The sequence below is a fragment of the Mauremys mutica genome, unplaced genomic scaffold (assembly GCF_020497125.1).
Source record: "Mauremys mutica isolate MM-2020 ecotype Southern unplaced genomic scaffold, ASM2049712v1 Super-Scaffold_100469, whole genome shotgun sequence".
Classification (NCBI taxonomy): Eukaryota; Metazoa; Chordata; order Testudines; family Geoemydidae; genus Mauremys; species Mauremys mutica.
Window position 1 is genome coordinate 24,188 of NW_025423347.1, and position 12,282 is coordinate 36,469.

The window sequence follows — 12,282 nt, forward strand, 5'->3', positions numbered from 1 at the left end:
CTTTCATTCAGGTCCCCACATCTGTACCCTAAAGTTCAGAGTGGGGAGGGAACCTTGATGGGGGAAAACGGATTCCCCACTTGTCGCTTGTGCACTGTCCTCCTCCTTCTCCTCTTCATCCTCCAAAAAGTCATTCTCCCTGCAACTCCTGTAGAGAAATCTCTGTATTAACGATCTCTATAAATCTTTATGACGTTGCATTGTGTTATTTTGTATTAAGTATCTTTATGACATTGCACCTTGCATGATGTTATTTTGTATTTCATATGACTTGGCATTGTGCCTCTCTGTTTTCATACAACTTTGTATTAGATCCCTATATAGAAAATTGGTAGAAAACTTTGTATCAAATGTTATAGCTCCTAAGCATAGTATAGTTAAAGTAAAAGAAACATGTGCCTTTTTGCTAGAAGTAGAATAAGATCTTCCCCCCACTCTGTAATCAATTGCCCTATTGACTGAATGAGGTGTGAATGAGTGAGGCTTGGAAGACACCCACCTCCAGACAGCTACAACAGTTGCAGAGGGAATGGGAGCCACAGCAAAGGACAATACAGCTTGTCAAGTGGGCCCAACAAAGAAGCACAGACATATTGACGGCCTCAGGGATTAGAAGCAAGCACCTTCTTTAGAAAACACCCTCTTTTGAGCAGCATTGGGACAACACCCAGAGAAAAGCAGCACAAAGACCAACGGACACAGATCCAGATTTTGAATCTGGTCTAGATTTGCATAAGAGGGAAGCTGCTATAAATGTGAGGTGTCTTGCAGAAGGACCCCGGGTCTCGTCTTGTCACCATCGGAGCATCGATCCGGATCGGCAGAAGCCCGGCTCCATCCCTCCCCCATCTAACTCACCTCGCCAGTGCAGTTAAGGGGAGCAACTAGTTGGTAACAACAGCAAGACGGAGTGTGTTTGTGTCTGTGTGTGTGTGTGAATGCATGACTGTGAGATATCTCATATGCATATCATAGAGTATTAATTGATACCTGTATTACTAATAAATGTGGCGTTTTGCCTTAATCCCCCTGAAAAGATCCTGTATAGTACTTTGAGTACAACACTCCCAACTTGCACGCGTCCATGGACAGTGGTGGGGTAGTGGTGGCATCACCCCCCATAATTGCATGCAGTTCACGGTAGAAGCAGCATGTATGGGGCTGTGACCCAGAGAGCCCATTCGCCTCCCTGGCTTTTTGATACGCTTGCTTGAGCTCCTTGATTTTTACATGACACTGCTCTGTGTCCCTGGAGTAGCCTCTTTCCGTCATGATCCTGGAGAATTTAGCATACATATACCTCTACCCAATATAATGCAACCCAATATAACATGAATTCGGATATAACGGGGGTGGGTGGGGTGGGGGGGCTGCGCACTCCAGTGGATCAAAGCAAGTTCAATATAACGCGGTTTCACCAATAACACAGTAAGATTTTTTGGCTCCCAAGGTCAGCGTTATATCAGGGTAGAGGTGTATTTGTGTTTCTTTTTTTGGAACGTAGTTCTCCCATAAGAGATTAGTCTCCCCAACATGCGATGAGATCCAGTACCTCCCGTTCAGACCATGCTGGAGCTCATCTGTGAATCCAGGACTGCGTGGGCTCTCATGATGATGGACTCTGCATGGTCGCCTGTGATGGTGGATTGTCCTGATGGTCACCTGTGCTGATGAGCTCACCACAGTGGCCAAACAAGAAATGAAATTCAAAAGTTCCCGGGGCTTTTACTGCCTACCTGGCAAGTACATCGGAGTTGAGAGTGTTGTCCAGAGTGGTCACAAGGAAGCATTCTGGGATAGCTCCCGGATGCCAATAATGTCAAATTGTGTCCACAGTACCTCTAATTCGGAACTGCAATCTCGATTTTAGCACTACTCCACTTGCTGAGGTGGAGTACAGAAACCGGATTAAAGAGCCCTTTAAATTAAAAAAAGATTTGGGCATATAGACGGAATCAGTTTTATTTTGAATTAACTCGGCTAATTCCAAAATAACCACATACTGTAGACCAGCCCTAAGGCTATGTCTACACTTCAAACACTGGAAGTATTCTTCTGACAACCCAACCCAAGCCTGTCTACACTGGAGCTCACATTAACTACTTCTCTGTGGAGTAGATTTTTCACACCCCTGAGAGATGTGGCTATGTCAACATAGCTTTTCATTGTAGATCAGCCTCTAGCCGGCTTTTAGACATGAAAGGCAGTGGAGTCCAGCCTTTTCCTTGATATTGATGGTTGACGATTGCAGCTTTCCTACCTGTTAGACACATCCTATGACAGATGTCAGGCCTTTCCTTTGCAAATTAGAGACGTGGGGAACTCAGTGACCCTTACAGGCTAAGTGGGTAAAAAGTTATACAACTTGTCTCCTCGAGTAGTTTTCCTTTTAATAGAAATAGAACGTATTTTGCTTAGCTTCAAAGTTTATCTGAAATACAAAAAATTTAAATCTATACTGGGCCAATATTCTCATACACTCTTTCTCACACACATTCTCCCATCTCAGCCTTTGGAGGGAGGTTTTCTACCAGAACTCCTTACACTACATGTGAGTTCATATATCTCTGGCTCTTTTGCCATGTGTGTTGGTGGAAGGGGTTTCTTATATAGGAATGTTTGCATCATGGGGAAAAATAACTCTCTTGTCACACTTTTTAATCTTTCAAAGAGAAGTGATGTAAATACATAGTTTTCTCTTGTTTTAAGGTCTAGTCTACACTAAAGACATTTATTGGTGTAACTATATTTCTCAGAGGTATGAAAAATACACACTGGTGAGAAATGTAGTTACAAAACCCTCCTCCCCTGTGAAATAACACTACATCAGCAGGAGAGCTTTGCCTGCTAACATAGCCACCACCACTTGTGGGGGCTGGACTAATAAAGTCCTAGGGAAGAGATTTCTCCCATTGGTGGAGAGCATCTGTAATAGCAGTGCTACAGCTGCACCAACATCAGCTTTATTGTGTAGCCAGAGCGTCAGACACAAAACCTTAGAATCAGGACTCAGCATGTGAGTATCCAGAAGTCTGAAATTGGAGCTTGACACATTTGTTGCCTCATTGGTTACCATCATTTCTACAGCCTGAAAGTCCTTGTTACCCACTCAGGCAGCCAGTTTGGGATCCACAGGGAAGGAATGTCCTATGAAGCACTCTCTCTTTGCATCCAAACGGTGAAGGATGATTGTTCTCAATCTAACCCTGGTATCCTCTGGAACGGTAATGAGACACACTGAACTAGGAAGTGGAGTTGGACAAAATTTCTTTGGGCCCTAAGGTTTTCCCACACTCACTGCTTTCATAGGTTCTCTCACTTGTGTGGATTTTCTGATGCCTAATAAGGTTCCAGCTGCAACTGAAGGTTTTCCCACACTCACTGCATTCAAAGGGGCTCTCCCCTGTGTGGAATCTCTGATGCCTAATAAGATGTGAGCTGAAACTGAAAGTTTTCCCACACTCACTGCATTCATAGGGCCTCTCCCCTGTGTGGACTGTCTGATGTCTAATAAGGTGCGAGCTGCGACTGAAGATTTTCCCACACTCATGGCATTCAAAGGGCGTCTTCCCCATGTGGATTCTCTGATGTGCAGAAAGAGCTGAGCTCTCAGTGAAGTATTTCCCACACTCACAGCATTTATAGGGCCGCTCCCCTGTGTGGATTCTTTGATGGGCAATAAGGTTTGAGCTGCGAGTGAAGTTCTTCCCACACTCACTGCATTCATAGGGCCTCTCTCCTGTGTGAATTCTCTGATGATCAGAAAGTGCTGATCTTACAGTGAAGCATTTTCCACACTCATGGCATTTATAGGGCCGCTCCCCTGTGTGGATTCTCTGATGAACAGAAAGGGTTGATCTTCGAGTGAAGTTTTTCCCACACTCACTGCATGTATTTTCCCTCTTTCCCATGAGGATTTCCTGCTGTGTTGTGGTTTCCTTGATGCTCTTCTGAGTTCCCCGACAGGAAATAAATTTACCCATTTTCTCTCCTGGCTGGTTTCCTTGCTCTCTTTCTGGTGTGTGCTGAGTCTCGCATGATTTTCCCTGCTCATGACTCTTCGACACATTTCTTTTTGATCTTTGCGATAATTCTCTGTGTTTAGCCACTTGCTCAACATTTTCCTGCTGAGAATTCTGCTCCTCTTTCTCACCTACCATTGCGTCACCTGCTGCAATAGAGACAGAAACCTCAGACAGGGATGGAAAGGGGAAGGCCAAACCAAAACAAGTGCGGAAGGGAGGTCAAATAAAAATCAAGAACTGAACTCCCCCAAACTCTTCCCCCAAACAGGAGAGAGGAGGGGATCAATTCAGCCTCCACATCCCATCCAAATTCACAGGGGAAGGGAGGAAGCTACTGCCTGGTGTCTGCTAGTGTCTACAGGAAGCCATGAGCTATATTTACCCTGAGGATATGACCCCTGCTAGGGACAATATTGAACTGAGAGACCTTCCAAGGGCTTTGTAGGGCATCCCAGATGTTTCCTTCAGGCACTTACAGATTCTGAGTTGCTTTAATGTTTCCTCACCTGTGCAGGGAGCTCTCAGGATCTCTCTTTCCTCTGAACCCTGGAGGTCTGGGACCCATGGCTCTTCCCCTTGTTCCAGCTGGGTTATCACATCAAGTTGGGAAACTGGAAACCCTGCTCAGATAAAAGAAAACAAAAGGAGTTCAGTGGATTTCTGAAGACTTGGTCATAAAAAACATTCTATTAATTTTTCTTCAGTGCTTAGTGTGACCTGGTGTGCCTGGGTCAGGGCAGGTTGAAAAAGGGAGGGCAGATGCTCCCCAAACTGGTGGTTAACACTGAAGTTAAACTCACTGACCAGTCACAAACTGTGCTTCTGATCACCCACACGGGTTATTGAGAAGCTGAAAAAAGAAATCACACAGCCCCCTTTATTGCATTGCACTTCTCTAACTCCCAGTCAGCACCTAGGTCCGGTACAGTGAGAAGTTATTTAAAAACTCTGCGCACATAAACAAAATGTTCTTTTGACCCCAAAGGGTCAGCCACATTACCAAGTCAGTATGGGTTTGGATCTTACCAAAAATACCATGATGCCAGGCAATACTTTAGCATCTAAACTAAAAGTTTAGATAAGAAAGAGAAAGGAACCAGAAACAGAAAGAAAATTGTGAAATGGGAAAGGAGTCAGATACATTCAGAAATCTATATATCAGGTTCTTAGCAGTATTGGTAAGTTGCCGGCTTGAAAGTCTGTTTGGAACACAGCCACAGCTTGGATGGGTCATTCAGTCCTTTGTTCATGGCTTCAGTTTGCATAGATGCTGACTTTTGGTTTTGCCGGTGGGTGCCCCATCCTGGCCCCGCCCCCACTGTACTTCTTTCTGCCCCATCTTCCTAGACTCTCCTGAATGCCGCCTCCTTACTGACCCCCTGCCCTAAATGCCTCCTACCTACCGCTCACTCCTTCCTGCCGTAAGGGCGAGGGTTCTTGTGCTGGAGGGGTGCTCTGCCAGTTTTGAGGGGAGGCTATTTTCAGCATATTTATACACTTCCAGTGTATTCATTGAAAGTGTGTCTATAACTGGTATCTCCCCTTCCTGATGTTTCCCAGTTCTTGCTCTCTACCCAGGTCCTGTTTCCCATCTCTCTCTTTCTGCTCCCCACCTCCTGGTGCCTCTGTTTAGTGCCCGCTCCCACCCACGCACTCAAAGCAGCTCTGTCTTCCCCCAAGCCCCACCCACTGTGGCCAGCCCAGAAACTGCCCACCCTGAGCCAGAGAGAGAAATTTAATTCAACAGCCCAGCACAGAAATGGCCCATTTATTCATCCTGCTGTATGGCTGCTGCATTACTCCAGCTCCTCCCAATCCCCCAGGCTGCAGCCCACCCCCACTTTGAAGCTCACTCGCTGACTCCCTCACCCACTCTTCAACATTGTGGCCGGGGAGCCCCGGTGGGATCATGGCCAAAGGCAGGGGGGAGGGGTTGCTTCCTCCCCCGGGCTGCAGCAGCCCAACACCCTGAAGGAAGACGAGCTCAGGCATCCCAAGGTGAAGCAGGGCAGTGTCTCCTGACTTGAAGCTGATACACGGGGGTGAATGCAGCAAAAGGAATGCAGCTCCCAGGGAAGAGGAGATGGGGGGTGGATGGATCCAGGGAGAGGAAATCAATCTTTCCTGATGCAGATGCTGGTCGGCGCAGGAAGGGATAAACTTCCTCTCGGGGAGGAAAAGCCCCTCAGCCAAGCTTGATCTGGGCAGGGGAGGGGGAGACAGTTTTGAGGGGAGCAAGCGTTACTTTCCCAGGCATGAGAGCCGGCCATGGAGAAGAGCCCACGGGGAGGATGCGGCTAGAAGCACTGGTGGTGTGTTGGCCCCTCTTGTCCCCCCACACATGGGGCAATGGATGCAGAGCCCCGGGACCTGGGTCAGAGCCGTAGGGGCTGGGAGCTCCCAGAGCCCCCATGGGAGGAGTCTGGGCACAGGCAGGGTCCGGGCTGGGAACGGGGGGCTGCTCATCTGCACGTGGGGCTAGGGCTGCAGTGAAGCCCCTCTCACCTTTGGCCATGGCTGGGCACACCCGGCTGGCTGGCTGGAGCACGGGGAGGGGGCGAGCAGCTGGCCTCAGACCAAGTTCACTCATCAGACACCAGGGCAAACTTTTCTTAAAGGAGCAATGTCTTTTGGTTTGTCCCCCTGCCCAGCACAAGGGGGGCCCACTGCTGGTTTCTCCTGGCTGGAGGGGGAGCACAGGTCCTGGGGGAGACACCAGGGTGGGCTGAGAATGACTGGCTCAGTCCTTGAGAAACCCCCCCCGCCCGCCCGGCCCCCATCAGCCCCCTGGGTCAAGCTGAGAAGCTGCCCAGCCATCTCCCCCCAGCCCTCTGCCGCGAGGCTCCCCACCCCATCCCCCGCCACCCCTAGCCCAGAAGCTGCCAAGCCCTGAAAATTAAAAGGACTCACACATGCCTGCAGTGGAACTGGGAGCTACAGCAGCTGCAGGGAAAACAGCTGATAGGCGGGCGTTGGCGCCAAACAGCTGATTGGCCACAGCCAGCCAAAGAGCTGCTGAGCATGCTAAATAGCTGATTGGCAGTTGCCAACAGCTGAGCTCCCCGGTGGGTGCAGAGCACCCACCGAGTCGGGGCCTAGGTCGGTTTGTAGAGAAGTTGCTCCAGAGGCAGGAAGAGGGATTGAAGACAAAATACAGATGATGCAGCTGCCCTTTACATTCCTTTTGCCATGTGGCTTGTACTTCCTGTGTCCCAAACACAAGCTTCAGAGCACAGGGCATGGAAAAGCCTTGGAGGTCTCAGTACACAGGCATACCCCTGCATGTCTTGCTGACTCAATAGGTGTATCCCCTTGATCCTTTCAGTGGGTTCATTGTACAGCTGATGACCCTGGATGGGCCATCAAACAGGGTAGGCAGTGCTGATGCCAATAGATCTGGGGGTGTCACCCAGAATCACAGTCCACAGTCTGGAATACAGATATACCCTACGTATCTATAGCTCATACTACAAAGGTGATACAAACAAAATGATCATACTTGGAAAATTATAACATTTTCCCTGACACCTAACATGGCATATCTAGCACAATTCATTGCAATTTTATCAGATTGGTATTAATAATAAAGTAATAATAATATAAAGTGTCGCACAGTTCCAGACAGTGTCACACTTAGTAAACCAGTGAATTCCCAGAACCAGCTGCCCAGGTCCTTGAAGATGCAGAACACTCTGCTTAGGAGGGATTGAAATACCCACATATCTGCTGGGAACACACACAGACAGGCCCTGTGTCAGTCTGTAACCCTATGTTCACTCTTCTGGAAAATTATGATCAATTTTGTACACAGTATGGTTTGTGAACTATCACTTGAAATTGCATAATCTACTGAATATTATCCTCCTGTTAAAATGTGTAACAACACTGTATGTAAAGTTATGAGATTTTACTGTATGATATTACAAAAAGTTACAATTCTGGGGAACACCCACAGACCAGTTCCTCAGAGACAGCAAGGCAAACTGCTGGTCAAACAGCCATTCGCTGGCAGGGGGAAGGTGTGAAGAAGACATTTACATTCCATCACAGGGACACTTGAAACTCATATCTACGAGAAGACAGCCTGGCACCATGATTCAGCTGAGAACTGAAGTTGTTTCTAACAGAAAGGACTGAATTATAAAAAGAAGTGAGGAAAATCTCTCTCTCTCTCTCTCCCCCCCTTTCCCTCTGCCCATGACAAATCCTGAAGAACTGAACTTGGGCAGCAGGGGCAGGTTAGGGGGAGTCCTGCCTGAAAGGAAAACCAGCCTATCTCAGCAGATGGTGAGAGAAACATTTGCTTTGAATCCATTTTAGCTTGTTAACTTAGGTGTTAGTTTGTGTTTTATCTTGAATTTCTTTTGTAAACAATTCTGACTTTTATGCCTCATTACCCATAGTCACTGAAAAGATTTTTTTCCGGCAGTTAACAATTTTGTTTTATTGTTTTACCTAACCAGTGTGTTTGGATTCAAGTGTGTTGGAAACTCCATTTGGAATGACAAGGTTGGCAACATGTCATTTTCCACTGATGAAATAACAGACTTCATATGAGCTTGCATTGTTCAGTAGTGTGCTGGACAGGACAAGATGCACATTTCTGGGAGATGTCTGGGAACAGAGAATGTTCTGGGGTTCTCCAGTGGGGTACTGTAATTCGTGAGTCACTGACTAGCAGCACTGAATACTGTGTAGCTGGGAGCGAGTTACATGCTGGAGACTGTGTGTTAACTGCCTAGGAGTGGCTGCTCTCACAGTAAAACAGTGTAAAAGGCACCCCAGCCTGGGGAACTGAGGGGAAACAGCTGTTCAACGGTCCAGATTGCACTGTGGTTAATGACACAGACACTCAATTTCAAAGAGTTTCCTAAAACTCAGAGAAAGTAAATCCATGTCCCAGAAATCAAAGTCTCCAGACAGAGGGCAAGTCTCCCTGGCACTGCTTCTTGCTGACAAACAGGTCCAGAGACAATGAGAGAGTCCCAGGGAATCTGGGAACAGGAAGCATGGGCTGGTGGGGTTCAGTGGAGAAAGGGAACAGGAAGGGCAGGGATATTACTGAACACAGGAGCTCAGCAGTGCTAGATGTCAGGATAACACATAGTGCAGACCATTGGAAAACAATCTCAACTATACATATAATATGATGCGGTCTAAATTATCTGTTTCCACTCAAGAGAGATCTTGGAGTCACTATGGATAGTTCTCTGAAAACATCCACTCAACGTGCAGTGGCTGTCAAAAAGCAAACAAAAAAGTTGGGAATCATTAAGAAAGGGATAGATAATACGATAGAAAATATCATATTGCCTCTATAGAAATCCATGGTACGCTTACATCTTGAATACTGCATGCAGATGTGGTCTCCCCATCTCAAAGAAGATATATTGGAATTGGAAAAGGTTCAGAAAAGAACAAAAAATGCTTAAGGGTATGGAACAGCTTCTGTACGAGGTGAGATTAAAAAGACTGGGACTTTTCAGCTTGGAAAAGAGACAAAGGGGGGATATGAGAGAGGTCTATAAAATCATGACTAGCGTGGAGAACGTAAATAAGTGTTATTTACTCCTCATAACACAAGGACTAGGAATCACCCAATGAAATTAATAGGCAGCAGGTTTAGAACAAACAAAAGGAAGTATTTCTTCACACAACACACGGTCAACCTGTGGAACTCCTTGCCTGAGGAGGTTGTGAAGGCTAGGAATATAACAGGATTTAAAAGAGAACTGGATAAATTCACGGAGGTTAACTCCATTAATAGCTATTAGCCAGGATGGGTAAGGAATGGTGTCCTTAGCCTCTGTCTGTCAGAGGGGGGTGATGGATAGCAGGAGAGAGATCACTTGGTGATTGCCTCCTGGGTTCACTCACTCCGGGGCACCTGGAGTTGGCCACTGTCAGTGGACAGGATACTGGGCTAGATGGACCTTTGCTCTGACCCAGTACGGACATTCTTATGTTCTTACGTTATGCTGGACCTAAACCCCAGTTTTACTTGAGCAAACAGGAGATATTTGACACTGTGCGATACAGCTCCTGTGCGCTGTTCCCAAAGTGTTCTGCAGCAGGGGAGGGTCTGTGGCAGTGTGTGTGTCACTGGCATATTGCAGTGATGCAGAAACAGGGCAGAGTAGGGATGGCATTGGGGGGTGGCATGAACCATCTCTCTTCATTTCCCCTTCCAAGAACTGAGGGGACAGGAATCCTTACCCAGTAAGGTCACATTCTCATAGTTCTCCTGCATGACGTCTCTGTACAGAGCTCTCTGAGTGGGGTCCAGCAGAGCCCCCTCTTCCCTGGTGAAATACACAGCCACCTCCTCGAAGGTCAATGGCCCCTGAAAGAGCAAGAGTCCAGCACTCAGTACCTGCTGCACCACTCACACTTTCAATCAAATGGAAGCTCTGGTGGATGATAGTCAACAGAGTCCCACCCCAGCCCGCACAGAGAATCCTGGAAACACCAGGGTGAGGGGATGAAGAAAGAGCCCCTTGTCTCTCCCAGCAGATCCATCACACGCCTACTGCCACAGACGGATACAGGAGATGGAGCCTCTAGCAGGGTCCAGGTAGAGTTCCGTGGTAGGAAGCCCAACACCCTCCTCATTGTGAGGAGCTGGATATGAAGGGAGGGGAATCTCCCCTAAACCTCACTGGTGGGTGCCCCCTTCATATCTCACAGCAGCCACTGGTTAGTCGGGTCAGGCTCCAGCACTGGGAGTCTGGTCAGTTTTCCTAGCCCCATGTAGGTGGGTTATTTTCTGTTCCAGAATTGAGGGCATTTCAACCTCCTAATCTCATGGGTCTGCTCCTAGTGTCTAGGCCATTTATTAAACAACTTCAAGCAGGTTTGCCACAATCTGTCCTTCTCCCTTTCGCAACCTGTGCATTTCCTGCCCCGCTCCAACCTCCAAACCAGACTGTGCAAACCTGCCCATCTCTGGTGTACTTGCTGTTCCTCTCCCTCCTTCAGGAACCTATCAGCAACCATGCAATAATCCCTACCTTAGCTGGCTCCACTGCAGCCATTTCTCTCCTATGTCCCATGGGAGGATGGGATGAGCTGGAGCGAAACATGGACGTCATTCGGCAGCCTGGCAGGGCGAGAAGGGCAGTTGTGGAGGTTTCAGAACAGGTTTTAGTTAATGTCACATCACGATTTCCCCAGGATCTTTCCCTGCAGACAGACATCCTAGATTCTGCCATGCTGAGAAATGCTCAATCTCTTTATTACAGTGTAGACCTGGCCCCTCCTGCCAGGCTAAGCCCAGAGAGAGATTTTTAACCTCCCTTCTCCATCCCTCCATCCTATAACAAAACCCAGGTCTACACTGGAGGTGGAGGTTGATCTAAGATACCCAACTTCAGCTATGAGAATAGCATAGCTGAAGTTGGCTTACTTAGATGGACTTACCGCAGCATCCGACTGCTGCTGCTAACCCATCGACTCCGCATTCGCCCCTTAAGGCAGTGGAGTACTGGAGTTGATGGGAGAGAGCTACCTGCCGATCCGGTGGTAGTGTAGACCTGCTCTTTGTCTCTGAACACAAGGCTAGAAAAGAGCAGAACCAAAGGCGTCACTGTGGGGGATTCCCTTGGACACTGACCCCAGGGCAGCCATACCCCAACAGGGGGAATATGGAGTCAAGAACCAGCTTTTCCTATGTCTGATCCTTGTTTTGTTCACTGGAAAGTGGTTCTGCCCAGGGATGCTGCAATACATGTGTCTGGGTGGACTAATGAGTGGGAAGAGAGATTTCCAGCTCTCTTCTCCCACTGACCCTTTCAGTCTCTCCTTCCCCGTCCTCTCTCCCTGCCCCTTTGGCTGGGAAAGTCCATTCCTGGTTCTTTGCTCTCCCATGGCTGGATTTTCTCCTGGCAACTACTAATGAGAGGAGATATTGGGGGGGGCTGTTTGTGCAGAGTCACTTTCTTGCTAGTCCCCAGCACATTCTCTGAGGTCTGTCTGTTACCTGGAGTCTGTGGCTCAGAATTTGTATTAACAAAGCCCAGGTCTGCTAGTACCAGCTGCAGAAAGTGATCACCTGGGCCGGGCAGAGAAGCAGCTTTAATTAAGGTCACATCCCAGCACAGAACCCTGCTGGGGGAGCAGCAGCTGCTAAGCCTGGTCTCCCAGATCACAATGGAGGCTGCAATGTCTGACCCAGGAAGCTGAACCCCAATATCCTGAGCAGAGAGGGACAGAGCGTTTGAGCAGCTTCCCTCCTTTAGCTCTCTGGGGAGAGTAGCTA

The 12,282-nt window shown here is 47.9% G+C and overlaps 1 long non-coding RNA gene across 1 annotated transcript; it reads right to left on the reverse strand.

Moving 5' to 3' along the window:
- LOC123361334 lies at positions 1-4,029 on the reverse strand. Its single transcript, XR_006576147.1, has 3 exons — positions 3,980-4,029; positions 1,737-1,918; positions 1-148 (listed from the first exon to the last, which is right to left on the reverse strand). It is a non-coding gene; the product is annotated as an uncharacterized LOC123361334 (long non-coding RNA).
- Positions 4,030-12,282: the final 8,253 nt, after the last annotated feature.